The sequence below is a fragment of the Callospermophilus lateralis genome, chromosome 17 (genome assembly GCF_048772815.1).
Source record: "Callospermophilus lateralis isolate mCalLat2 chromosome 17, mCalLat2.hap1, whole genome shotgun sequence".
NCBI lineage: Eukaryota > Metazoa > Chordata > Mammalia > Rodentia > Sciuridae > Callospermophilus > Callospermophilus lateralis.
In genome coordinates this window covers 61667248-61695113 of record NC_135321.1, presented here as the reverse complement: position 1 = coordinate 61695113, position 27866 = coordinate 61667248, and the positions used below count along the sequence as shown (strand labels likewise).

Here is a 27866-nt window from a genome sequence, read left to right as displayed (position 1 = left end):
ATGAACTCCAAAGAAGGAAATGCACAGATTTGGGTCGTCAATCCCCACATCTCTGCAGTGATCAACTCTTGGACTAGGCAGGAGAGCAGCTCCCTGCAACATATGACATTGCAGTTTGCACAAGGTTAGTCTTTGTCTACAGTGTGCTCTGTGGTTGAGGTTGGTACTACTACTTGACAGAGTGGGGCAGTGAGAAGACACAATGCAAAACCCCAAATCCCAATCAAAGGAGTGCTTGGGAGTCACAACTGGGACTATTGGCTGTTGACTCTTATTAGTAATGATTTTGCCCTTAATCTTCAGTTTTAAAGATTGTAACTATCCGTAGCTCACCAGCTGGAGAATTATCCTGATTACATAAATTTGATATAGCAATTTCAAAGGGCACAATCTGTTAGTCTAAACGCAAAAGTTACTGGATTCCATAAAATTCTCAAATTCCATATTCAAAGTGTTAAAAGGCAATCAAGCATGAAATTGAAAAAAGTTTCTGTTTACAAATTTGTTCACATGAATAACCAAAATTTTGTAACTGTCAAAAATTCTTTTGGCCCGGGTCCTCCTCCCGCCCCAGCCCTGGACCTAGTGTTGTCCGCTCCCCCCAGGGTGCCATGGCCTCTGGGCTCCTCTGGACCCAGAGGCTGAGCAGTTCCCAGAGACCTCTGAGCTGGAGGATGCCGCTGCAGAGAACCTTCCTCCTGTCTCAGCGGCACCCTCAGCTTCACCAGCGCTGAGCACCACAAGGAGAAGACAGAACAGGGTACCCCACCTGATGGGCAGCGAGGCAGTCAACTCCTGGCCCGGGAGCTACAGGATTTCTGGAAGAAATCCTAAAACACTCTGGTACCCCAGCAGCTGCTCTTTGAGGTGACCAGCACCAGTGTTGTCAAGGACCCTCCCTCCTACTCTGTACTCTCCATGATGTGTCCAGGTCCACCAGATCGCCAGCCAGCCCAGATCTCTTGCCGCTACTCAGACTTTGAGCAGCTGCACTGAAACCTGCAGCGGCAGTTCTAGGGCAAAAGAATGCCGTCTCCTTCCCCCGTGAGCGCCCGCGCCAGAATTTTACCATAGAGACCATTGCCTGCCTTAGCAGAGCCTTTGGACAGTTTTTTGGGCCACCTACAAGCCGTGCCTGAGCAACGCCATGCCCCAGACCTGCAGGACTTCTTCGTGCTGCCAGCGCTGCAGCGGGCACAGAGCCTCACCTGTACCAGCTTCTATCGTGAGGCCCTGGCACTCTGGGCCAATGCCTGACAGCTGCAGACCCGCTGGATGCCCCACTTGAGCCCAGATTGTCCTCTGCTGACCCTAGCCGGGCTGGCTGTGTGCCACCAGGAGCTGGAGGACCCCGTGGAGGCCTGGGCCTGCTGTGAGAAGGCCCTGCAGCTGTTGGGAGAAAAGAGCCCCCATTCTTTCCTGGCACCCTTCCTAGAGGCCCATATCCGGCTCCCCTGGGGCCTAGGTCTGGACAAATGCCACTCAGAGTCCCTGCTCCAGGCCCTGCAGGAAGCAGGCCTTACCCCTATGCCACCCCCCAATCTCAAAGAATTGCTCATCAAGGAGGTGCTGGGCTAACCCTCACCTAGTCTTAAAGCCACTATGGGAGAAGGGCTGCCCCAGGATTTGGTGAGCAGGGGACTGAAGAGGAGGACATAGAAAGAACTAGAGGGCTGCAGGGGTATTGAGAGCCCCCAGAAGTTCCACAGAGAATTTGCAGTGGACAGAAGAAATTTTGTTATTGACTTAGGCTGAGGACAAGCTTTGGCTGGGGGTTGGTACCCAGGGAATGGTACAAGGAGGAAGTCTAACATAGCCCCTCTAGCTTATTCACAGCTTATTCTTGGAAATTCTTGGGTCAGGATTAATGTGTTCTTTTCCATGGGCCTCTAAGCCAGCAAGTCAGCCTGACTGAAGTCTTGCAGTTGAGAGCCAAAGGAATGTCTGTAGTTCTGGCCCAAGGAAATTTAAAGACCAGCCACTCCAGAAAAAAAAATAAAAATTCTGTTAATTATGCTAATATATATATGTGTGTGTGTGTGTGTGTGTGTGTGTATATACATATATGTGTGTGTATCTAGTAAATGCTAAATTAACTGTTAATTATATGATTTTAATCATGTTGATTTAATCATTCCACATTATAGATATTGTACCCTGTAAATGTATACAATTATTATTTATCAATTAAAAATAATATTGTTTTAGCTTTTTTTTTTTTTTTTTAGGTCACTGTGACCAATGTACCTACAACAACTACTTAGAGAAGTAAACATTTATTTTGGCTCATAATTTTAGAGGTTCAGTCCATGATTAGCCAACTCCATAGCTCTGGATCCAAGGTGAGGCAGAGCATCATGGTGGTGGAAGGCATAGCAGAGGAAAGCAGCTCAAGACTTGACAGCAGGTAGGAGAGGGAGGGAAAGCATATTTCTCTTCCCAGGGATAAAATATAAACCCCAAAGTCATGGCCCCAGTAACTTTACTTCCTTCAGCCACACCCTAACTGCTGCCTGTAGTTACCACCAAATTAATCCATATCAGTGGGTTAATCCACTTATTAGGTTACAGTCCTCATACTGTAATCATTTCACTTGTAAACATCCTTGCATTGCCTCACACATGCACTTTTGGGAGTCATCTCAGATCTAAACCATAACAAATATTAATTTTAAAAACCATAGTTTTATTCTATAAATGTTGTTTCCAAATGCTACCTCATAGAGCAACTTATTTATTGTGTGAATAAATAATCTATTTTGAATAAACTTTAGACAAAAATTTTACCCTGAAATACCTCAGTTTTCTCCAGTGAAAATAGAGGGAAAATTATTTAATTCCTTCTCTCTTATATTATTGTAGAAATACTGGAAAATTGCTACACAAAGTTTTTAAAATGTCGAAAAGACCTGAAAGAGTTCAGGTGGTCATTTATGTGGAGGGACATTTTTCTAAATGACCACATCACTTTAAATACAAGAATTTAACATCGGTACCATCATATTTGGTTCATAAATTTATAACAACTTGAATTTTCAGGACAAGACAAAGGTTGCATGAGAATTTGTTTTCATTTTTATTATCTTAGAATGAATGTTTGGTAATTTGAGCATTTTGATTGAGGAGAATTAAAGCAATATAAAAAACATTCCAAAGCTAGACTCCCTATTAAGCTAGAGACTCCCTACTTTATAATAAAATAGGGGAAAAATGCCATTGCCAAGATATAGGTATTTGGTGTTTCAAATAATCAACTAGAACGTTCTAAAACTGCCCATATAAATTTTCTTGCATTATTTTGTGATATAGATGTACTTCTGTCTGTTATTTCCTCCCTGTCTCCCTGCCTCCTTCCTTCCACTTTGAGAAAACCAGGAACAGTTCCCTGCTAAATGTGGGCATGTTCCTGGAGAACAGACTCCTGTCTGAGGAGCTCCATCTGGGAAGGCTCTTGTTTCTAATGAAGCATATGATTTTTCTCAGGGCTGTGTCTTGTGGTCACAGTCTCTACATGGAAGGAAAAACTGGATTTGGGGCTATGATATGGTTTTATGTCAGCTGCTCAGAGCAAGTGCAATCAATCCATTCCTAGCAAGAGTATTTATAAATGAATCCATCATAAAATATCATTTCTTTTTCAACCAAAATGGACAGTAATTTCTTTGATGCATTCAAGAAATGCATAAAAGTTACATAAAGAAAAAAGGAAGAATTTTACTTTATTTTCAGAATTTGGATTCATATGATACTGAAAATTTTAATGTAACTAAATTATGGGAAATTATTTCTAGTTTAATACACTGGGTTGTTGTCAAAACAACCTTAGTTTTGTGATTCTTCTTTACACCCCAGGTACTTGTCTGTCCTTTCATAGAGCTGAGGACAGACTCTTCTACCATCTAGCCAACAGGCAGAGCGGGAGGATTCAGGGTATTTCACCAATCGGCCACAGGATTCTCTGTCTCTGATTTTCCCTAGAATGCTTCTGCTCCTGGTATGTAGTACCCCTCCAGATGTCAGACTCTCATTATAGCTCCTCTATTTAATGCAATGTTTACCTGAAATTATTTAAATAGTAATAGAAAACTTGAGTGTCTGCCTAAAAAATTTCCATGAAACAATCACTTCCTTTAGATAGGCATACACATACTTATAATCCAAGGAGCTCAGGAGGCTGAGGTCGGAGAATTGGACCACACCTATCTTTTGTACTCATTTTCTTAATTGTATTTTTGGAGCTGTAGTTTCTTCTTCCAGTCACCATTATATTTTCAGCCTTCTGCATATTCCACGTGTTAATTTACTCAGTCAACAGGTTTTAAAAAATTACAGAACATTTGCTATATTCTAATAAGTCAATATGCAGGTGGGAATTATTATTTGGATAAACTTAATTATTTTCACTTTTATTTAAGAAGAGAAAGACCTAATATTTTTGTTATTAATTTTATACCATTATATTATTAATTGGATATACTAATATTGTTGCTCAACAGTAGATGATAATATACTTATTTTTCTTCTTTGCTCCTCCTATGTAAGCATCTCAATTATCTATTTACCTTGCCAAAATAAGCCCAAAGGATAAATTTATTGAGAGAGATTTGGAAGAGCCAGTTTACTCCAACAAAATGTATTCTTTGCTATTTCAAAGGCACTGCTAAAAATGAAATGACAAGTGCCTAGGAGTAAATATTTGAAAAACATCCAAACAATTTGTGACTTTATCAGTTTTTTAAAATTTTTAGTTGCAGATGGACACAATAGCTTTATTTTTTTTATTTACTTTTATGTGGTGCTGAGAATCAAACCCAGTGCTTCACATGTGCTATGCAAGCACTACACCACTAACTAAGCCTCAATCCCAGCCCCGACTTTTTCAGTTTTTGTCCAAACTCATGAAAAAAATAAATTGCAATGGTAATATTGAGAGTCACTTAATTTGTTAATGTTTTTAATGGAAACTTAATTTACCAAATTGTAATCCCACAGGTCAAATAATTGTACCACAGAGTAAGTAGAAAGGGAAAGACTGTCTGAATTTCATCCATACCTGTGTGCATCTGTGTGTTCAGGTGCTCAGGAATAATGAAGGCGTTTACACTGTATGTAAGACATGGCCCCAGGTGCTGGGGAGACATAACCATGAATGTGGATGGTGGCAGAAACCGGGCTTGTCAGAGGTGCCTGAGCTATAAGAGGAGGACATGCTGGAAAACCTACCAAAGTGGAACAGCAGCTCAGAACCAGAGAGGAGGGAATACAGATCCCACAGAAGGAACACACTCCAAACCATAGGAAGGCAAGATGTTCCAAGAGTCCACTGGGAGTGGGGTGAGTACAGTCTTGTGAAGGAATGCCAGCGTGGCTGGGTGGTTGTGGTTGAGGCCAGGCTAGGAGCAGTGGTAAAGAGAAGGGGCCTTTCAAGGAATGTGAGCATGTTTCATGTGATGTGAATGAACATGTGAGTCCTGCCCAGGAAAGTAAGGTCATCAGGTAAGTAACCTTTAGCAAGATTACTGTAGCAACAGGATGGCAAATGGATTAAGAGATGAGTTAGAGACAGGGAAACAATGAAGACAACAGTGTAAGTACCAGAGATATGGAGAGACTGAACAAGCCTGTGACAAGATGATTGAAGAAAACCATCTAGCCAACAGGCAGAGCTTAGATCCAATTTGGAGTCTCAGGTTACCTGGATGCAATAGTTTTGCCTAATATGATCCTAAGTCCTTCTCTTTCTGCTCTTTGGTTTTGGGGTGGCTTTCTTGACACTGTTCTTTCTTAGCTCCACCTCAGGTGCTTCTTTACCATTAGTAACATGAGCAAATTCAGGAGATGGAACTCTACCACATCCTTCAGCCTCAGTCAGTGTTGTTCTCTCTAGGGACAACAGAGATACATTCACCTAGAGGCTAACACTCACTAGTCTATCAGGAATGTTGCAGGATCCATGTTGGTGGCCAGACATCATATGTTGTACAAGACTTGAAAAAAAAATTCAGATAACAAGCAGCACATGTACCCAGAGTTTATTATCCTGACACAGATACCTGGACAATGTCCTGGAGAGTTCCTTTCAGCTCATAGAAAATATGTGAAGTTGAAAGAAGATTTAAGCTGCTTATGACAAGTTGATTCAAAAATCTGAGGGATTTTATAATTTACAGAGATATAATATTCTAGAAAATCAAAATAGAGCAATATGCCATAGTAAGACTTTCTGACTTTGTACAGACTTCTTTTTAACATCCCTATTTTGTAATATTGTCATAATAGCACATTACTAGTGAAAATATTTCTGATAATATAAATACCTAGTGCCAATACTTTGCCCTAAGATATTGTTTATTATTCTACACAAGGTCATGGACCAAGACTATGTTTCTGATTTTATTTTTTAAATCAATAGGAGCTAAATTTGCTAAAATTCATTGAGAACTTACTTCTGGGTTCCAGGCATATATATATTTATATTTATTTATCCTTCATACTAATTCTATTAGGTAGGTTACTTATATTACCTATAGTTTCAGAGATGAGGAAATAGTCACAGAGAGGAAAAGTAAGTTACCTGAGATTACACAGATGGTGTGAACCTGTGGAACCAGGCGTCTGCTTACAACCACACCACTCCTATCAGAAAGTGTGATTCATCATGTTAGCACATCATGAAATTGCTGCTGGAATCATCTCTATAGCCTCCATTATACTCCATCTATGGAATTCTGAAAATTAATGGTTTTGTTGAAAATGACCAGCCAGGAACAGACTCATAATCCCCAGCACAGACCAGCAGTGTGGAGTCTACCAGCATAATGTGAACTTCCTTTTGCTCTGACTGGTTAATGGAAAGTCTGTGGTTTCCAACCCCAGAGGCAATCATAGCCCAAGCAAATTTAGCCTCCTGGGTATCAAGGAGCGAAATGAATACAATGACCATGCTGAATAACCCTCATCCATTTGCACATTCCCTGCCCTGCATTTTCCTTTCCGGTCCCCAGCCCCACCTTGGTTTTTCTCAGGTTTTGTACATCTTGTATTAGATGCTGCTTTGAGTACCAATTAGACACTGCAAACCAGGCTTCTGGAGAACTATGGTTACACACTGCTTCTAGGCACCCTTGCCACACTGAATAGAATCTAGCCTGGCTTAGATCCAATTTGGAGTCTCAGGTACCTGGATGCAATAGTTTTGCCTAATATGATCCTAAGTCCTTCTCTTTCCGCTCTTTGGTTTTGGGGTGGTTTTCTTGACACTGTTCTTTCTTAGCTCCACCTCAGGTGCTTCTTTACCATTAGTAACATGTGCCATGATTCTTACAAATGCTTTGGACTAGAAATTATACCATGCATTTTACTACTAAAAGGAATTGAATCACTCAAAATCAGCCATCTGACCAGTGGGTCAACAGTTGAAAGTTCAACTACAAAATATTTATGAATTCACATGGGAATTCTGCATTTCCCACACACTTTCAAAATAGCATATTTAAAAATATAGTCATATATTGCTTTACGATGGGCACACATTCGAGGAGGTGAATCCTTAGGTGATTTTTTTATCATTGTGTCAACAACATTTAAAGTGTATTTACACAAACCTAGATGATGTAATAGGCTACCATAATCATAGGCCATATGGTATAGGCCACTGAGCCTTGGACACAAAGCTGTACAGCATGTTACTGTACTGAATACTGTAGGCAATTGAAGCACAATTGTATCTGTATATTTCAACATTAAAAAAGGCATGATAAAAATGCAAGACCATAAGAATTTTTTAGTTCCATCATAATCTATGGGACTACTCTCATATATGCAGCTGGCATTGATGGAAATGTCATTATGGGGTGTATGACTCTATTAGTTTCTTCAGGTATTGGGTAATTACTTACTGAGTACCATTAGTGGGCCACCACTGAGACAAAGACATGTGGTTCTGTTTCAGAAAGTTTAGAATCTGAGAAGCAGACACATAACCAAACATCTTTCACATGAAGCAGATAATCTGAAAACAAATGCTTTTCATAACATTAAATTATCTAGTGAGTTGGTGCACTGTGATTTCTTTTTTTTTTTTTTCTAAAATTCTTCAATATTTATTTTTCAGTTTTTTTTTTGGTGGACACAACATCTTTGTTTGCACGTGGTGCTGAGGATCGAACCTGGGCCACATGCATGCCAGGCGAGCGCGCTACCGCTTGAGCCACATCCCCAGCCCCACTGTGATTTCTTGAAGCAGATAATCTGAAAACAAATGCTTTTCATAACATATTAAATTATCTAGTGAGTTGCTGCACTGTGATTTCTTGTCAAGGTGATATAGATGAAGCACCTGGTCAAGGATCAGGTCACAATCAGTTCCTGGTTCTACCACTACGACAGTTGGAAGGACATAACCTCCTGTCAAGATTGTTAGGCCTGACTGGGGTTGTGGCTCAGTGGTAGAAGCATGTGTGAAGCACTGGGTTCAATATTCAGCACCACATAAAAAAAACAAATAAATAAAATAAAGGTATAGTGTCCCTCTACAACTAAAAAAATACTAAAAAAAAAAAAAAATACTGAACTTCTCATATATGGAAAAAAAAAAAAAAAAAAAGACTGTTAGGTCTGTCCAGATCATTAGATAAGACCAGTCTTGCAACATGAGTGAAAAAAATGAAAATGGTATTTGGGGATTTTACTTTGCAAATACATATTGAAAACTCACTATCTTCCAGATATTCTTTGGGGACAAACAAAACAAACATGAAGTCTGATTTCTTGGGACTTGATATGAGGGAATAAACAAATTAGTGCTTTGTGTTTCAAATGTCAATAAGGGCCAAAGTCTAAAATAAAGCATTTTCTCAGTCAGTGTGGTTGGGCAGTTTGACCTTGATCTTGGAGATGCCAAACAGTATTTTGCCTGAGGTCCAGTCAAAGTAGTAAAGACAGAGCTGAAAAGAGGTTGACCCTGATGGCAAAATTTCATCACTTGGACCCAACTTTGAAATAAAGTGTTGTGATTTGTAAAAATAATTTGAGTAAAAAATTTCTCTTGTTTGCTTAAGTTCATCTGGTTGGGTTTCCTATCTCTTATTACTGGGAAAATGCTTGCTACTGTGGTTAGAATACAGTTTGTAACTGAAAGGTACTTGGTGCTGCACTTCGAGTGAGTAAACCCCTGGAAAATCCATGTTGAAATCTGATTGTCACTGTGTTGGGAGCAAGGCCTTGAAAAAGCTTAAGTTGTTAAGTTGTTAAGATTGGGGACCATCTTCCCCTCAGAAGTGGGTTTTCTCCAGAGGAGATTATTAAGAAGCAAAGCTGACCTCATATTTGGTCTCTTCTCCAGGAATACACTTGCCCTTCTACTTTTCTGCTATGTTATGATACAGCACAAGGCCCTCGCCAGATGTGGCCACCCAATCTTGGACTTTTAGGCCCAGAACTGTGAGTTAATAGACTTCATTGTTTATCACTTACCTGGTATTGGGTATTCTGTCACAGTAACAGAAGGACTAAGACACTAGCCATATCCCTACTCTTAACAAACTATATTTCTTGCTACTCTCTATATATCCATTCAGTCTTAAAAAGATTAAGATGAAGTAGTCACCATCTTACAACTCCAGATCACTGAAACTTGTAAATGGGATCACAGAGGAAAACCTCAAAGGGAGCAGATCTTAGGGGAAGCAGTGGGAGGAAGGGCACATATCCATATAGTTCAAGCCAGATAATCCATGCATGAGATGCATGCTATCTGACAGCTGTGCTTTCCCACTTCTTCCTGCTTCACTCATGGTGATGGTCATAAGAAAAATCCAGGAAATTAAAAGAAAAGTAAATGAAATCAATTATCAATAGTGACATCAATCTCTCAAAGATTGAGTTTTCAGATTTACAAATCTGCAATTCACCATGACAAAGAATAATAAATTACTGTGATCAGAAGTTTATCCTTATGATACAGAAAATTAAGCCTTATACTACAGTTCAATAAAGATAATTTCACTTTATCCAAATAGTGTTTGACTCTGAAATCTGTTGATTGTATTGTCTTCTATAGCTGATATTTTATTTCCCATATTTTCCTTTATATTTTAAGAAAGGAAATAGTAATTTGTGGTTTGTTCTCTTAAACTTTCTTAAATAAACCGTAAACTCTAGTCAATGTGTCACCTTCTATCCCCAAATTTTGGGCTTCTTAGTCATCACTGTACATCTTACAGCATAAAAATATGTTCTGAAATGTCAAAGTTCAGAAGCTGTTCTTATCAGAACATCCATGAACCAAAACAACACTGCAAAGATGCCTAAAATCTCAGACACAGCGTACCTCCCTAGATTTATGACATTACATAGCCATTTGTTTTTATTTTCATTCAGTACTATAGTAAGTGCAGCAATTTTCTTATACTCAAGTTTTAGAACATAGAGAGTTTAGCAAATATAAAGCCATACAACAAATGCTCAACTCTGATACTCTCCAAACATCTGAAGGAAGGTCTACAGATACATACTATTTTTCTTAAGCCAGCCAACTCTGAGACAACAATAGTCAATAGCTATCAAAATATTTTCTTCCACAAGATATTTGATTTAAAAGATTTTCTTTGAACTGAATCTAATTATTGATTTGTTTTTGCTAAGTGCATTCTCATAATTGTTTTATCTCTTGTTCTATAACCTGTAGCCCAGCAGGCATTCCCTGGGGTAGTGCTATGTTCACCAGAATCAGGAGGAGCACTGTGTCGGACACTTGTACACTAATGTGCCAGGATACAGAGAAGGCACCTCAGGCAAGAGAAGGCCACATTTCAACTGGTTGGGGGCAGATGGTGGATTTTTATTGCTCATAGACTCAGAAACCCAGAATAGAGAATGTCCTTTTTGCATGGTAGCAAGTAAGAAACAACTGCATTCCATATAACTGGATTCTGCTCCAATCACCTTTGCCTTTCTTGTCCCTGTGGACTGCAGGAATTTACTCCACAGAGCTCTCTACCCATCACCTCTTCAGGACACACAGACAGACACAGAGGTGCACAGGCACACAGGTGCACAGCAGAATCCCCAAGAAGGATCCCACTGGCAACTGGACCTGAACTTAGAACCCAGCCTGAGAGCCATTTACTGACTGTGGGGTGGCACACTGGGCTCGAGAGTTCCTGGAAGGGCCACAGCTAAACTTGATTTGCATATCATTGTATCAACTGTCAAAATAAGTGGTCCCAGAAGTTCTCAGTTTTTGTTTTGTTTTGTTTTCTGCCTAGACCAACCAATAAACTAGAAGCTACAAATCTCCCCTTTTATCTTGAATTCTTCCTTATCTTGAATTCTCCTGTTGACATCAGTGAAGGTTTTATTACTTTGCCCATCAGTTCACCACTCTAGAAATGCTGTCTTCAGTTTAACTTTACCAAACTTTTAGGCCCCCCAAGGATTTATTGATGCTAACAAAACAAATGAGTTCCTTAAAAGTCTTGAGTCCTGCAGGCAGCACCTAATTTAACATCAGGAAGCAGGTCGCCCTGCAGGATTCCAACCAGTGGATCTACTGCTTGCTTACATGTTAGAGAAATTCTCTTCAGTCTTGAACACCCCAAGAAATGAGAGTTACAAAGGAGCATGTGGGGACCATCAACCTCAGCCAGAGTTTCAGGGACCACATAGGGATATGAAATCATGATAGAAGATCCCAAACAAGGTCCACCAGCCCCAGGAATCAAGGTATTACAAATTCCTTCTTCAGAGAAGATAACCAATAAGTCAGGTGATGGAACCACAAACCACACAGTTTCTGAAAGCCACATCCTAAAAAAAAAAAGTTTCATAAATTTAAATATCTGACATTCACAGTATTCTCCCAAAAGAAATATAAAAAAATATTATATTTGTTAGTCAAATCCCAAACTTTTTCCAGGTTTCTCTTCAAGAGTTAAATATAACTAACAGTCCTTCTGTGTACTTCATTCTGAAGTATGACCAAATAAAAAAATTTTTAAAGTCATAGCTCAGATAAGATATATTATACTTCTTTAAAAGTTGTGTCTTTCACATCAATGTTTACAGCAGCACAATTCACAATAGCTAAACTGTGGAGCCAACCTAGATGTCCTTCAGTGGATGAATGAATTAAAAAAAAAAATGTGGCATATTGCCGCAATCTGGCTGCAGCAAACTAACCGGGGGATGAGTGACAAGGAATTATGAAGATTGATACAGCAGGAGAGGGAGCCGCTTTATTGTAGGATAGCAAGGGTATACATACATAACTAAATACACAGCTTAACTTAATTAACATAAACTAGATACAGCAGTCAACCAATAAGGAATCCTCATCTTAATGATTACACACAGCTTAACTTAATGACATAATCTAGACACAGCAGTCAGTCATTAAGGAATCTCTATCATCTTAATGGCTCGCTGGCATTACTTCTCAAACCACTCCTCTTGGCAAAGTGCCAGGTGCCATCTTGATTTGTCTGTAGCTCTCAACAGCATATATACACAATGGAACTTTACTCAGCATTAAGAAAGAACAAAATCATGGCATTTGCTGGTAAATGGATGGCTTTGGAGAAGATAATGCTAAGTGAAGTTAGCCAATCCCCAAAAAACAAATGCTGAATGTTTTCTCTGATATAAGGAGGTTGAATCATGGTGGGGTAGGGAGGGAGAGCATGGGAGGATTAGATTAATTCTAGATAGGGAAGAGGGGTGGGAGGGAAAGGGAGGGGGCAGGGGATTAGCAAGGATGGTGGAATGTGATGGACATCATTATACAAAGTACATGTATGAAGACTTGAATTGGGTGTCAATATACTTTATATACAAACAGAGATATGAAAAATTGATATCTATGTGTATTAAGAATTATAATACAAAAAAACAAAGTACATGTTTAAAGGCATAAATTGGAGTGAACATACTTTATATACAGAGATACGAAAAATTGTGCTCTATCTGTGTAACAAGAATTGTACAGCTGGGGATGTGGCTCAAGTGGTAGCGTGCTTGCCTGGTATGTGCCGCGGCCTTGGGTTCGATCCTCAGCACCACGTACAAATAAAGATGTTGTGTCTGCAGAAAACTAAAAAATAAATATTAAAAAATTCTCTCTCTCAAAAAAAAAGAATTGTAATGCATTCCACTGCTGTTGTGTATTTTAAAAAAATAATAATAAAATAAAAAAGTTGTGGCTTATAGCTTTGGAGGAAATGTGAATGTGGTTTTTAAACAGCTGGTCTAATAATATAATAATTACTTAGTTTCTAATTCAAAATACTTAAAATGTCTACTGTTTTATGCTTCAGTTATTTTAGTACATTGAAAATAATCATTTTCAGGAATCTAAGGAAAATATTTTTACCTCCTATTGCAAACTGGCTGTTTTATTATTGAAAACTAATTTTTTCATGAACAAGAAAGGAAACAGAGTATAAAGCAACAATTTAAGACCACTTATCATTACACAATGCCTGTGTACACCTGCCAGGCATATACAGTACTTACATCAAATCACTGTTCATAAGCTTTATAGTTTGTCAAAGATTCTTCTTCCAAACTACAAACTCAAATGCCAACCAAAACACTGATCCCTGATCTGAGGTCATTTCCCCAACATGTTTGCCTGTGTCAAGAACAGCTTCCCATTTACTTGTTAAGTGGGCACCAGCTCTCACAAGTAGCCTTCCGACACCAAGTTGATTTAACTTGGAACATGGAACTCTCCAGGCAAACATCAAGCATGCTACTGAAACAAGAAGAGCCTGACTCAGTTACAACATCAGCAAGGAGCTTAGTTGCTATTAGCCAAGGTGAACACTGTTCTTTAGAGTGACAATCAATCTATGAGCACTGGATGAGCAATTTACCCTCTTCTTCCTCCAAAATTCCCTGAAATTATTAAAGAAATGGTAGATTCACAGGGAAAATAATGAAATAGAGAGCTACCTCCTTCCTCCACTTGTGCCTCCCATTAGGAAGTAAAGGAAATGATAACTGCTTATAAAGAAAACAGAACTCTAACTCAGAATCCTGTGTTCAGATATCCTCTGGAGTTCCCTTTGAGAGAACAGCTCCACATAAAACACTTTCATTTTGACTAAGAACAGAGAATTTGAGGGGGCACCCCAGATAATTGTTCACATTTTTAAAAATATCAGATTCTATGTTATATTTTGTAGGTTGTAGATCATTCAACTTAAACAAAACACCACACAAGCATATGCTACTGGTTATGAGAAACGTTTTTTCACCCTGTGAAGAATAGCAGAATAATTCTTTTGACTTATCGCCTATATTTTAAACCATCTAGTCAAAATATGCATAATCCCTAAGAGGACAAATGCTTTAAGCAAGTCCTGTTCTACAAGAGCTTGTCTTAGGACCAGTATTGGCTCTATGGGGAAGATTATTTATACATTTTTAAAATTTACATGCAGTTCTCATTACTTTCATGTTGATGCTTAAGAACATTTCAGTTTAGTCATAAAGCTTACAGGAAAGGATTATTTGAGTTCTTAAAGCACTTCTTAGGAAAACGAAGGTTAGCTATCAAAAGGGTTGAGCAACACTGAGGTCCATGGCTTCTAACTAAAACGTGAAATCCTACCCTGTCTGAAAACTCTTCTTTGAAATTTCTCACACTCAGGAGGCTGAGGCAGGAGGATTGCAAGTTTGCAGCCAGCCTCTGCAAATCAGCAAGACACTAAGCAATTTAGGAAGACTCTGCCTCAAAAATTAAAAAGGGCTGGGGATGTGGCTCAGTGGTAAAGTGCCCTAGGGTTCAATCCCCAGCACAGTAAAATAAATAAATAAAATATCTTACAGAATGGGACAGAAACTAGAATATCTTTCTACCATGACTAATAACCAATTTCAAATACAAGTTTAAAGTGCCTTACTTGTACATATACACATATACAATTACTTCCCAAACAGGAAACAAATATTAACTTATTTAATTAGCTTATCTAATGAGATTAATAACATTTATTCACCATTATTTCTACTTCCACAAGTCAGACTATCAGAAAGGGAGCTCTGAGAAATTATCAAATGTACTTTTTCTAGTCTCTGTGAACCTTTAAAGCCACAAGCCATTTAAATATAATCTTGACATTTGAAGAACCATCAATAGCCATCTCTTCTCTGTGGGGATTGACCTTATTATCTAAAATGGTCGTGGCAATGTGAATTTATTTTTTAACATTTAGTTTGAGTATTTAAATATACCTAAGTAAAAAGTGAGCAATACATGAAAGCTAGCACTGATATTTACAGAGTCAGCCAGAGAGCCACAGGGAGGTGAACTTAGAAACACATTCACTGCAGGCAGGTGTACTGCCCCTCCCAACATAGATAGCATCTGCACTGTGATTCCTTAGCAAGAATGCTCAGGGTCAGAGCAGGCACCCCCTTGTGTTCCAGGGAATGCAATAGCAATGAAAAACAAAGAGTAAAACTGCTAACAACATCAACATCATGCAATTACAACTAAGGAAACAGGCAGCAAAGCCCTCTGCTCCTCTCATGGCAAAGGTTTCTGAAGCCATATTTTCTCCAAGTAATAGTGACCTCCAGTGACTTACTTTTTAAACTGCAGTTTAAATTCTTTTCTACAAGCAAATTTTTAATTTCTTAGCAAAATGACAAGTGCTTTCTTTCAGTACCTGAGAATTAGGTTTTATGTAAATGCCCTATTTTAATTTATTCCTGGAGGTGGTCACTTAATGCTAAGTTAATATTGTATCTGAATCACCAGTTAGCATTTGCAGTGACTGCACACACATTACTGCCTTAAATGAGTGAATACTAAATTATCAATCTATGGGGCATGAATAAATGTGGGTGGAAAGGATAAGTTTGCAATACTATTCCTTCAGATTAACTTTCCTGATGATGTTTGAGCTGGACTCCTGTCCCCCAAATGTAAATCTGGATAACCAGCAGCAAGGTCAGAAGGCTTACTAGTTTGTCTTCCTGTCCACATGGGAAAAGAAGAGAGACAGAGGGGACTTTCTGAAGAAAAGCCTCAAGGAAAGCCCTGTGACGGAGATTTTGATCTGAATGAAACTTTTAAAATTTTTGTTAATAACTGTCAGATTAAAATATCTTAAAGTCTGCTGAATAAGTTTAGCTAGCATCTCATAGCTTAACCCAGAACTGAGAAATTTATGTGGCTGAACTGAACCTACAAAATTTGTAAGCAGAACTTTTAATCACAAAACTCAACCATATGAACTTTTAAATGAAATCATGCTACGTCCATATATGAAAATACAAGACCAATTTTTACATATAATTATAAATCACTGATTTAAAAAAAAAATAGAAAGGAGAGCAGTAGGGAAGAGGAAGGGAGCCAGGGGGAGGAAGAACGGGAGGGAAAGGGCAGGTACTGGAGAATGAGGTTGATCAAATTATGTTATGTATATGCATGAATATGTCACAGTTAATACCACTGTTATGTATAATTATAATGCACTAGTAAATACCATAAAAATAAATGAATCTGAATGGCAGACTATTTTTCCTTTAAGCAAAAGCCATTTCCTGGGGAGTGGTGGATACTTCTCTGAATATGCCAGAAAGATACAGTGCAGGGCTGGGATTGTGGCTCAGAGGTAGAGCACTCGCCTAGCACGGGCGGGACCTGGGTTCGATCCTCAGCACCGCGTATTGTGTTGTGTCCATCTACACCTAAAATATATAAATAAGATCTAGTGCAGTACCTGAATTCTCTGTTTTCTGGCCTGTCCCTTTGTGCAGAGCAACAACTGCATTCATCTAGGCTATAAAGGAGAGAGCTGGGTCTGTTGTTTCTTTTTCTCAAATAGTTCTTAGAAGTGCATTTATAATAAGATGATATTAAGTGACCACAGTGGCATGCTCTTCTCACTACTTCATGAAGTTCACTCACCTTATCTCTCAGTATTCTTATGCTAATTTTAGGTTTTACTAGAACTTTAACTTTCTCAAAGAATTGGCAACCAGCAGCTTAAGTTTGGGCTCACAGAAGTCAAAAGCATGACTTATACATGTTAGATATGACAAGAGGAAAAACTATTGTAAAACTGCAATTGCATACAGTGAACCAAAATGCATTCTGCTGTCATATATATATAATTAAAATAAAGTTAAAAAAACTATCTCATCTTAGCAGTAGGGCTTAGAGATATTTTTAATGCCTCATTTTCAGAAACAGGCCAGCGATTACATTTGTAAATATTAACAATAACAACACAATTTCTAAGTTTTCAATATAAGTTTTAAAAGATCCTGTACTGTGTGCTGCAGGTCTGCCTAGACAAAAGAGCGAGTATCCTGAGCAAGGCTCCCTCCATAGGCTCATTGTCCACAGTCTCAGGGGCGCTCCCACCCCACACCCACATTCCGCTGGGTGCAGAGGTCTGGCATGCACCCTCCTCTCCTCTCCTCTCCTCTCGCACCCGGAGTGGAATTACAACCTATAGCCGAACCCACTCACCCAGCCACCCAGCTCTCCTCGCCCCGCACACCGGCAGATCCCCGCATTCCAGTCCGCTTTGGGCCTGCCCTCCTCGGGTGCTGCTAGAGCCCCTGGTGGTAATCCAGAGAAGTGCAGGAAGGGACACCACACTTACCTGAGGAACTTTTGCAATTAAAATAATAACAATAGTGATAAAACAGGAATAGATAATTTTCATAGTTTGCTAAGACCAGAGTTAATACTAGAAGTACTAGTATTTTAGCTGAAACATGTAACTTCTGACTAACTTTTCATCTATCTTCACTCCTTCTTAGGGCTTCAGGGAATCAGGAAAGCTCACCACCTAGCAATCAGCAGTGATGTGGAAAACACTGACAAGAAGCTTGTGGGAGGGTGCATTTGGTAATTAGAAAAATGCTACAGGAGATAGAATGATCTTCATTCATTCATCAGATGCTTTTCTGGTGCCTGCTGCATGTTCTGGGATCTGAATCTTTTATTTCTAATCTTAAAGCAAACATAAATTAATGATTTATGTTAAAGGTCCAACATTAAAAAAAAACTATAAACAAAGCATTGTAGGTGTGTGTGTATTTGCATTCATGCAGCCAAGTATACACCAAATAGGGGAAAGAACTTGAAATTGGCATGAGCCTCCAATAAGAGAAGAAACCAACAGCTGATACGCAGAACCAACTGTCACTAATAAGGAGAACTGTAGATACAGTCTGCCTAAATGAAACTGAACATGTGACATTTCTTGACCAATGCCTTCAGTCCTCTTCACACAGCTGGGCAAGCCCAGGGCATTGGGAAGCTTGAGGACCTGCCCCTGAGAGAAAGAAGGATCGTGTTGGCCAGCTGCTGTGAAGCCCTGTCTCAAGATTCTCCACAGATTAAACACAACTCCACTTATTTCCCTTCTTCATTAGCTATGTTCTTCCTATAAATTCTTATTTCTACATGTCTTATTTAAATCTGAGAATGTATTTAATTTAACTTTCACACTGGGAGCCAATTTGTTATTAAAATCTTCTGAATATGAAAATACTGTGAATAAAATATAGTATTATTTCTATTAAAAGTAATTTTCCCCATAAGCCCTCAAGCAACAAATCCTGGAGAACCAACAGACTTCAGAGAGAATAAATATCACCTTTGTGATATAAACTACATAGCTCAGCATCTATTTGGGTTCTCTCTGATAAACTGTGTTCTCTATAATTAGTTCTTGGAAGCTAGGGCTTTAACAACCAACAGATGATGCATCTGATTACATACATCTCAACTCAAGAAGAATATTATCATAGACTGCATGTTAATGTTTTTCCCCAATGCACATTCTAGATCTTTGAAACTTTGTTTTCAATCCAGCCTGCCCAGCCAAGGTGTACCTTCTGTAGCTAACACTGGTGTCTCAGACAAGTAGGCTTAACCTCTCAGAACTTCAAGTATACAAACAATACTGCATGGATATTTTGAAAAGTGCTTACAGTAACATTTTGTCTGACTATGTGGAGACAGACTCACAGACATGTTCCTGGTGTTCTTCAGGAATAGAATTAGAGATGCTTAGGATTAAAATGGATCTCAGAGTCAGCAGGCCAACAATCCACTCCACTCAAACACTGCCATGTCCTCAGTGTGGTCCTTGATGGTGTCTACTTGTGAGAGCCACTGGCATTTCCAGAGTGCTCAGGCAGGTCCACCAGGGAAGGAGGGAGACAGAACCTCCTTCAATCACAGCACGAAGACTGTCACTCACTGACACAACCATAGGGGATTCCAGGGGAAAGATTCTAGTGTATGAAAGACATAAAAGGTGAGTCTGTTTTTTTTTTTTTTTTTACTCCTTTGGTAGTAGAGAGAAGGGAACAGAGCTGAATTTATACTTGAAAGTATTTTTTTTAATTAAAAATGAAATTAAAAATCTAATCTTGTTGTATAAAGAATAATGAGTCATGAAGAGGCAAAGTTTCTAAACATAATTTTGTAAATGAAGAATGTAAACTGCACATCTTTCAATATAGAAAGTTTAAAAAAGAATAACATCAATAAGTTTGGATTGAAGATCTCATTTACTAAATGGAGCAATTAGTATGAAAACAGAATGCCAGTTGACAAAAAGCTAAGAAATTTTTCTGCAAAATGTATATATTTAAATTCTTGTTGACCTCAAATGAGTTCAGAAAATATAGTGTGAAGGCAGTATATATTTACACTGAGACAGGTAATTTTATATTATATATATATAAATTTTATATATATATATAAAATTTGGTGAGGGGGCTACCAGGGATTGAATTCAGGGGTGTTGGGAGTTTCCCTGAGAACTCCTCGGACCTTTCAGATAAGAAGCCCCTAATGCAATATGGCGGAGGGCAAACTGCCAGTGGGCGGATAACAAATTGTTTTGAAAATTCACTAATTGGTCCTCCCATCTTCCGCACTGGTGAACAGGTCGTGATCTCCATGAATCTTATGCAGGGCGGACGTGCATGCACCCTAGGTGATGACCTGACCTTTACTATGATTGGCCCCAGGAGCTTCCTGGTCTAAGATAACTGACTTTCACTTTCTATATAAACTAGCAGCAGTTTGCAGTGAAGCGCTTCATCTTTGTCACTGCTATCTGTGTGTGTCCACACACACATTTTAATCTCCGACGACGAGCCTTTCAAGGGGCACTCGACCACTGAGCCACATCCACAGCCCTATTTTGAATTTTATTTAGAGAAGGTCTCACTGAGTGCTCAGTGCCCTGCAGTTGCTGAGGCTGGCTTAGAACTCAGGATCCTCCTGCCTCAACCTCCTGAGCTGCTGGGATTACAGGCATGTGCCTCCACATCTGGCAAAGGGATATTTAAAAAAACTTGGCTGAGAGAATTGAGTTTAGATTCCATCTACCTGGAGATACTGCATTATTCACACTAGCCAAATATATAAATATTTGATGGGCTGTATTTACCAAATACAGTTTTTTCCTTCAAAAAAACTGGAAGAAAAGAGTTGATGTGGATTTTTTTTCTCCTTTGAAGTTAATAGATGAATATTATCATAGGCTGCACATTCTAGGTCTTGACCTAGAATGTGATTGTGTTATGAGGTGGGGCCTTCCCAAGTGAGACTGACATATTGGTGCTACCCTCATGAATGAGATTAGTGTCCTTATTAAAGAGATCACAATGAACTCCTGGTTGGTTTTGCCATATGAGGGCACTTAAAGAAGATTCTATTTACAAAGTAGGAAGTAGGTCCATATAATGCAATATTATTCAGCCTTAGAAAGGAAGAGAATTCTGACATCACTACATGTATGAATCTTGAAAATAGTAAGTGAAATAGGCACAAAAAGAAAAATAAAATATATTTTTTGTGGTACTGGGAATTGAAAAAATAAAATATTGAATGAGTATATTTATATGAGATATACTGAAATCCAAGTCTACTCAAGTCTCTTATGGAAAATGGTGAAGTACTTCCATGTAACCTAACCATATCATCCAGTATGCTTTAAATAAGTTCTAGATTGCTTATAATACTTAGTACAATATAAATTCTATGTAAATAGTTGTTATATTGTACTATTTAGGAAATAATATCAAGAAAAAAATCTACATGTTCAGTACACATGCAATTTTATTTTCAAAATATATTTATATGTGTGTATATAAATATGTATTTATATATATTTGAAAAAGCAAATTTCCAAAGGCAAGTTTTCATAAGACAATGAAACACATGATATCATGAAAGATTCAAGGAGCTATATGCACCTATCAAAAAAATCTTCCAATCTTCAGCCCAATATTTGCTACCAGAAGTGCCTTCAAGTTGATTAAGGAAGTTATTGGTCAACTTTAATGTGGATAACTGTATTCTTGGAGAATAAGGACATTCAGTTAGAAAACTGAAAAAGAAAAGCTGGATTCACAAATCCAGCCTTGTAGTGTTCCAATTGGTAGCTGGAAGTAAGCACTGAGTTAGAAGGTAGCATTTTATTCATAGAGTAATCAACACATGTCTGGAGACATGGGCTGACTCCACTTTGTGGCTGGATTACAGGAGACAGGTCTGGGGAGCAAAGTAATCCTACTCATCTGATGTGCGGCAGCTGGCAAAGATCATAGAGCAACTCAAGTTTTCAGACCATGGTCTGCAAGTAACAGGTACAGAGAAGGCAATTTTTGTGGTCATTTAATTTTCAGAATATAAAGAATCAAAGAAGAAAGGCTTAATGTGTCATGACTGACAGTGCATTCAGCTTCCAGAACTCTACAGCTTGGCTTCTGATGATTGACAGTGTGGGGATGATTACAGATTGTGATTTCTACCAATACTGTGGATAAAATCAATGCTAGAAATCAAAACACATGAACAGGCACTGCCTAACAACATGTGGTAAATAACCCTGCATACTAATTCTTCATGTCACAACTCAAAGAAGCTAGATAGGAGCCAGGCACAGTGGTGCATGCCTGTAATCTCAGCGGCTCTGGAGGTTGAGGTAGGAGGATCACGAGTTCAAAGACATCCTCAGCAAAAGTGAGGCACTAAAGAACTCAGTGAGACCCTGTCTCTAAATAAAATACAAAATAGTGGTCTAGTGTCCCTGAGTTCAATTCCTGGTACAAATAAATAAATAAATAAATAAATAAATAAATAAATAAAAAGAAAAAAAGAAAAAAACTAGGATAGCTAAAGCTGGAGGCATCAGGAAACCCAGTTTCAAATTATACCACAGAGCTATGGTATAGCATTAAAAACAGACACATAAACCAATGTAATATAATATAAAACACAACTACAGTTATCTGATTCTTGAAAAATGTGCCAAAAACATACACTTGAGAAAAAACAGGCCCTTTAGTAAAAGGTGCTGGGTAAACTAGGAAGTCATATATTAAAGAATAAAGCTAGATTCCGATCTCTCACCCTATATAAAAGTCAACTCAAAATGGAACAAAGACCTAAACATTAGACCAGAAACTTTGCAAAGTGCTGGAAGAAAACATACGGATAGCACTCCAACATTTAGGTGCAGGCAATGACTTCTTCAATAGGACTCCTAAAACTCAGAAAGTAATACCAAGAAATTGATAAATTGAATGACACAAAATTTAAAAGTTTATGTGCAACAAAGGAAACAATGGAATGAAGAGAGAGTCTATAGAATGGGAGACAATCTTTGCCAGCTACTCTTCCAACATAGTATTAACATGTAAATTATATAAAGAACTTAGTCTCAATCCCTGCCCCCCCCCAATCAACCAAATAACCCATTCAGGAAATGGGCAAATCAACAGAACAGATACTTCTTGAAAGAAGTACAAATGGCCAACAATTACAGAAAGAAAAAAATATCATCTTTAGCCACCAGGAAAAGGCAAATCAAAACTACACTGAGATTCCATCTAGTTCTAATTAGGATTGGCAATCATCTAGAACACAAATAACAATAAGTGTTGATGAGGATGTTCAGAAAAAGAGTTCTTATACACTGCTAGTGGGAATATAAATTAGTACAACCTTTATGAAAATCATTATGGAGGGTCCTCAGAAAACCAAAGACAGAGCTACCATATTATTCAGGTATACCACTACTCAGAATTTATCCAAAGAATTAAAGTTAGCATACTTGAGACATATACATGCATAACCATATTTATTTCAGCACAACTCAAAACAGTGAAGTTATGGAATCAGCCTAGGAATCCATAAACAGATGACTAGATAAAGGAAATGTTTTACACACACACACACACACACACACACATACACACACATACATACAATGTAAAACAATGGAGTTTTACTCAGTCATGATTAAGAATAAAATTATGTCATTTGTAGGAAAATGGATGGAACTGGAAATGATCATGTTAAGTAAAATAGGCCAGACTTAGAAAGACAAATATTGGATGTTTTCTCACTACATGTAGTATATAGGAAGAAAAGAAGACTATATGAAAGCAGTAGGGAGACTATCAGGGAAAGGGGAAGAGACAAGGGGCAGATTAAGTAGGAGGGGAGTAGATAGAATCAATCAAGCATGCTGAATGTATGTATGGAAATTTCACATTGAAACCGATTATTTTGTGCTATAATAAATGTTTTGAAGTAGTTTTGGTTTAAAGCACAGTAAAGCAAAACCCTTAAAACCGGTCTTGAAAGAAGTTGTTGATGAGTGAGCCATTTGCCAGGTGCATAAGCCATTGCCTTGACAGGATAGCTGCTTTCCAGAGGAGCAAACTTTTTCCTGGTCATTGTTTCCTTTGTTTTCAAGATTTACCTTTGGGATGATAAGTCCCTAGAATAAAGAGTGACTCCTGTTGATAGGACACAGTCAGCTCTGCGGCTGGAGGTGATCTCATGTCAAAATTTCATTTTTTATGAAATTTTACATTTCTTATTCTTGTTTTTCATTTGAAACATATTCCACTTTAAACATGTTCTATGTAAACAGATTTCCCTTACATTCTTCCCTTAAAAAATGTTTATTAAGCTGAGTGTTGATTAACTTGAGAATTATAAACTCCTGGGAGCTTAGTCTGAGGAGGACCCTAAGATTTTATGGCCTTTACCTCTTGAAGGTCTGCAGCGTTCTTAAAAGTGAAATTCATGTTTTTGACAAAGGGAAGGGAAAAGTAACATTTTGAAATAAGCCAAAAGCATTCTACACAGAAAAGGATTATCCTAGAAGGTAAATGACTTCACCAAAGCCTTATTCAACTTGGGGAAAGGGAAATTACCCAACTCTAGCAATCCATATCCATCCTGCCTCACCTAAGAGGGACAGTAAAGCTAAGAAGCACAAGTGAATGGCACAGCTCAGAGGCCCAGGGCTACTAAAATTCTGAGACTCAAAGGATTCCAGATGCACCTTCTCTTCCCAAACAACATGAATAAGGTTGCTGTATAATAATGGTGGATTACACATGGAAGAACTGCAAGAATTGGATTTCATCTATGAGGTGATTTCTAGTGACACAAAAAACAACAGAGGAGATACAAAGACACTAGAGGAAATTTTATCCTCTCACATATACATTTAATGCAAACAGCAAGCACAACCTAACTGCTAGCTAGGTAAACATAAAATCTCACAACAATAGCTTATCTAGTCATCCTCCCTTACCCACAGAGATACTCTCAAGATCTAGAGTGGTTGGCAGAAACCACAAGAAGCACCAAATCCTGCATATGTATGCTATGTTTTTGCTATACATATATACCTATGATAAACTTTAGTTTATAATTAAGCACAGTAAAAGCTTAAAAGTAAGTAATAATAAAATAGAACAATTAAACTATACTGCAAAACTATACTTAAATATAAAACTATACTTAAAAGTTAAGGTAGTTCATCTGAAAATATCTTAAAGTACTCCTCCTCCTCCTCCTCCTCCTTCTCCTCTTCTTCTTCTTCTTCTTCTTCTCCTCCTCTTCTTCTTCTTCTTTTTCTTCTCCTTCTCTTCTTCTTCCTCCTCCTCCTCCTCCTCCTCCTCCTTCTTCTTCTATGATGTGAGATGATGCCAGGTATATGCGATAAGATGCTATGAGTGAATGATGTAGGCATAGTGAGGCAGCATTAGGCTACTAATGACCTGACAATACATCAGAAGGAGCATCATAGGCTTTGAGTGACTCTGGATCATCAACCTTCATGGTGCTGAGTATGAAGCATATATGGTGTAGATATGCTTGCCACAGGGATAATTTACATCCTAGGTAGGGCAGAGAAGAATGGCATGAGATTTCATCACACTACTCAGAACAGTGCACAATTCAAATTTTAAGAATTGTTTAGGATTTTCCATTTAGAATTTTCAGACCATACTTGGCCACTGGTAAATAAAACTGTATAAAGTGAAATCATGGACAAAGGGCATCCCCTGTACCTCATTTCAGAGCCTTATATATTATGTCTGACTCTCAAAGAAAACTGACAAGAATGCTTAAAGACAAGAAAAAACACAATTTGGAGAGACCCAAAGCCAGCATGAAAATCAGAATCAAATAAGATAGAGTTATAGGAATTACAAGACAAGGAATTTAAAATAACTATGGTTATTATGACAAAAGTCTACTAGAAAATAGTGGGCAAGATGCAACAATAGAGGGGTAATGCAAGCAGAAAGGTGGATAATCTAATAAAGACTGAAAAAATTGCTGGAAATCAAAATACTATGGGAAAATAATGACTGTCTTTGATTAGCTCATCAGTAAATTGGATACAGTCAAGGAAAGGCTCAAAAACCTTGAAAATAGGTGAAGAAAAACATTTCAATCTAAAATGCAAAGAGGAAAAAAATTGGAAAAAGAACCCCAAGAATTTCCAAGATCTTTGTGACAATGGCAAAAGGTATAATATGCACAATGGGAATTCTAGAAGTTAAAAAATGATGAAAAGGAACAGAACTTTTAAGGCAATATCGACAGAAGAGTTTTCTGACATTAATGACAGACACCAAACCACAAATTCATGAAGATCTGAAAAGTACTATAAACAACAATCTGCACATAGGCAAATCATATTCAAACTGCAGAAAATCATAGAAAAAAAATGTTTAAAGCCAGAGAAGGGGAACAAAACTTTAAATATGAACCAGTTTGAGACTTTTATCAAATTTGTCAGAAACTATGCAATCAAGAAGGAGAAGTGAAATATCTAAAGTGTTATAAAAACCAATCAGTAATTATGAATCAAGGCCGCAGGCAGCCACGGCATCCAGCTGATTCTAAAGCCCCACTTCCACCCTGACTGCCAGCGGTGCATGGCCTGGCCCCAGGGTTCAATCAGCCAGTGGGGAAGATTGGCAGGAGCAAGGCCCGGCAAACAAAAGTGCACCACATCGTGCCCTGAGTCTGGACCCATTGGGCCCATAGTGAGGTGCGGTATCACACCAAAGTCCGAACTTGCAGGGGCTTCAGCCTGGCGATTGAAGGTGGCAGGCATCCACAAGAAGGTGGTCCAGACCATCGGCATCTTTGTGGACCCCAGAGGTGGAACAAATGCACATTGTTGCTACAGGCCAACGTGCAACGGCTTAAGGAGTGCAACGGCTGAAGGGGAAAGCCCTCCACTCCCAGAGGGGAGACAGTTCTGCTGAAGAACTCCAACTGGCCACCCAGCTGACAGGCCCAGTAATGCTATCCGGAACATGTACAGAAAGAGAAAGTCAGAGTCTAGGCATTTGCCAGTCTCCTCATGGCTCCCGCCAATGGCCACCACTTTGGCATCTGGGCAAAAAGGGCCATGGAAGCTGCAGAACAGGAAGTCACTGTGGGGCCTTATAAGTGCTCTCCGTGAAGCTAAAAAAAAAAAAAAAAAAAAAAAAAAGAAGAAAAAAGTTAAGAATAAAGACTCACTGAAATATAAATGGAGGAAATTTGTTAATAGCTCTACCTTACACAAAATTTTAAAGGAGATTTTCTGAAAAAAGGAGAATTAATAAGAAAGTTGGATCTACATAAAGCAGGGAGGAACATTAAAGAATGAAGGTAAAATAAAATCCTCACTTTTTATTCTATCTAATCAAATAGAAAAATAATAATTGGATTGTATTGGGCAATAATAATACAAGGGTGGGCAAAAATGAATGACAGCAATGTTATGTTATGTGAGAAAGAAACTGGGAATACTCTGTTACAATGTAACAGTACTAACCCTGAAGCTATATAGTGTTATTTGAGAGTGGATTTTGAATAGGTGTGTGTGTGTGTGTGTGTGTGTGTGTGTGTGTGTATACCATACTAATACTAATCTATAATTATGCATCTAAAAGCAAGGCATCAAACTATGTAAGGAAATATTGAAAAAATTGCAAGCAGAAATAGGCGAGTTAATTTTTTTTTACTTGGAGAACTCAATGTCCTTCAATGAATAATCAACAGAACTAGCATTGAACCAAATAGTTTCATATCATTATGGTTTACAAATGAGGTGTCATCCCAAAGCCCACGTATGAGACAATGCAAGAATTTTCAGAGGTAAATTGATTAGATTATGAGAACTTTAAATTAATCGGTAGATTAATCCACTGATAAAGATTCACTGGGTGGCAATTGGAGGAAGAAGGTCACTGAAGGCATGATTTGGGGGTTTATATTGTATTACATTCTGACAAAGGATTTGTCTACATTTTACCTAAGTTCTGAGACTTTCTGTGAGGCTGAGTTTAGAGGCGAGAGGCTAATTAATCTGGTGGAGAAAATTTCAAGGCAGCAGAGCATTCAGGCAGAGGCTTATATATTGCTGGTGGGTTTTAGCCAAGTTTACTATGATAATCAGGAGCAGAAAACAGAGAAGAAAGATTTGAAAAACTTGCAGTGTAGCCATAAAAGTGAGAACAAAACTAGGGATAAGAGAGAGATGGTTTTTAAAAGACAC

General features: G+C 38.3%; 2 pseudogenes; both read left to right on the top strand.

The window, feature by feature from the left end:
- On the top strand, positions 1 to 1578 carry LOC143382691 (sorting nexin-21 pseudogene; annotated as a pseudogene).
- A 24-nt stretch (positions 1579 to 1602) lies between these two features.
- Positions 1603 to 26786, top strand: LOC143382690 (large ribosomal subunit protein eL13 pseudogene; annotated as a pseudogene).
- Positions 26787 to 27866: the final 1080 nt, after the last annotated feature.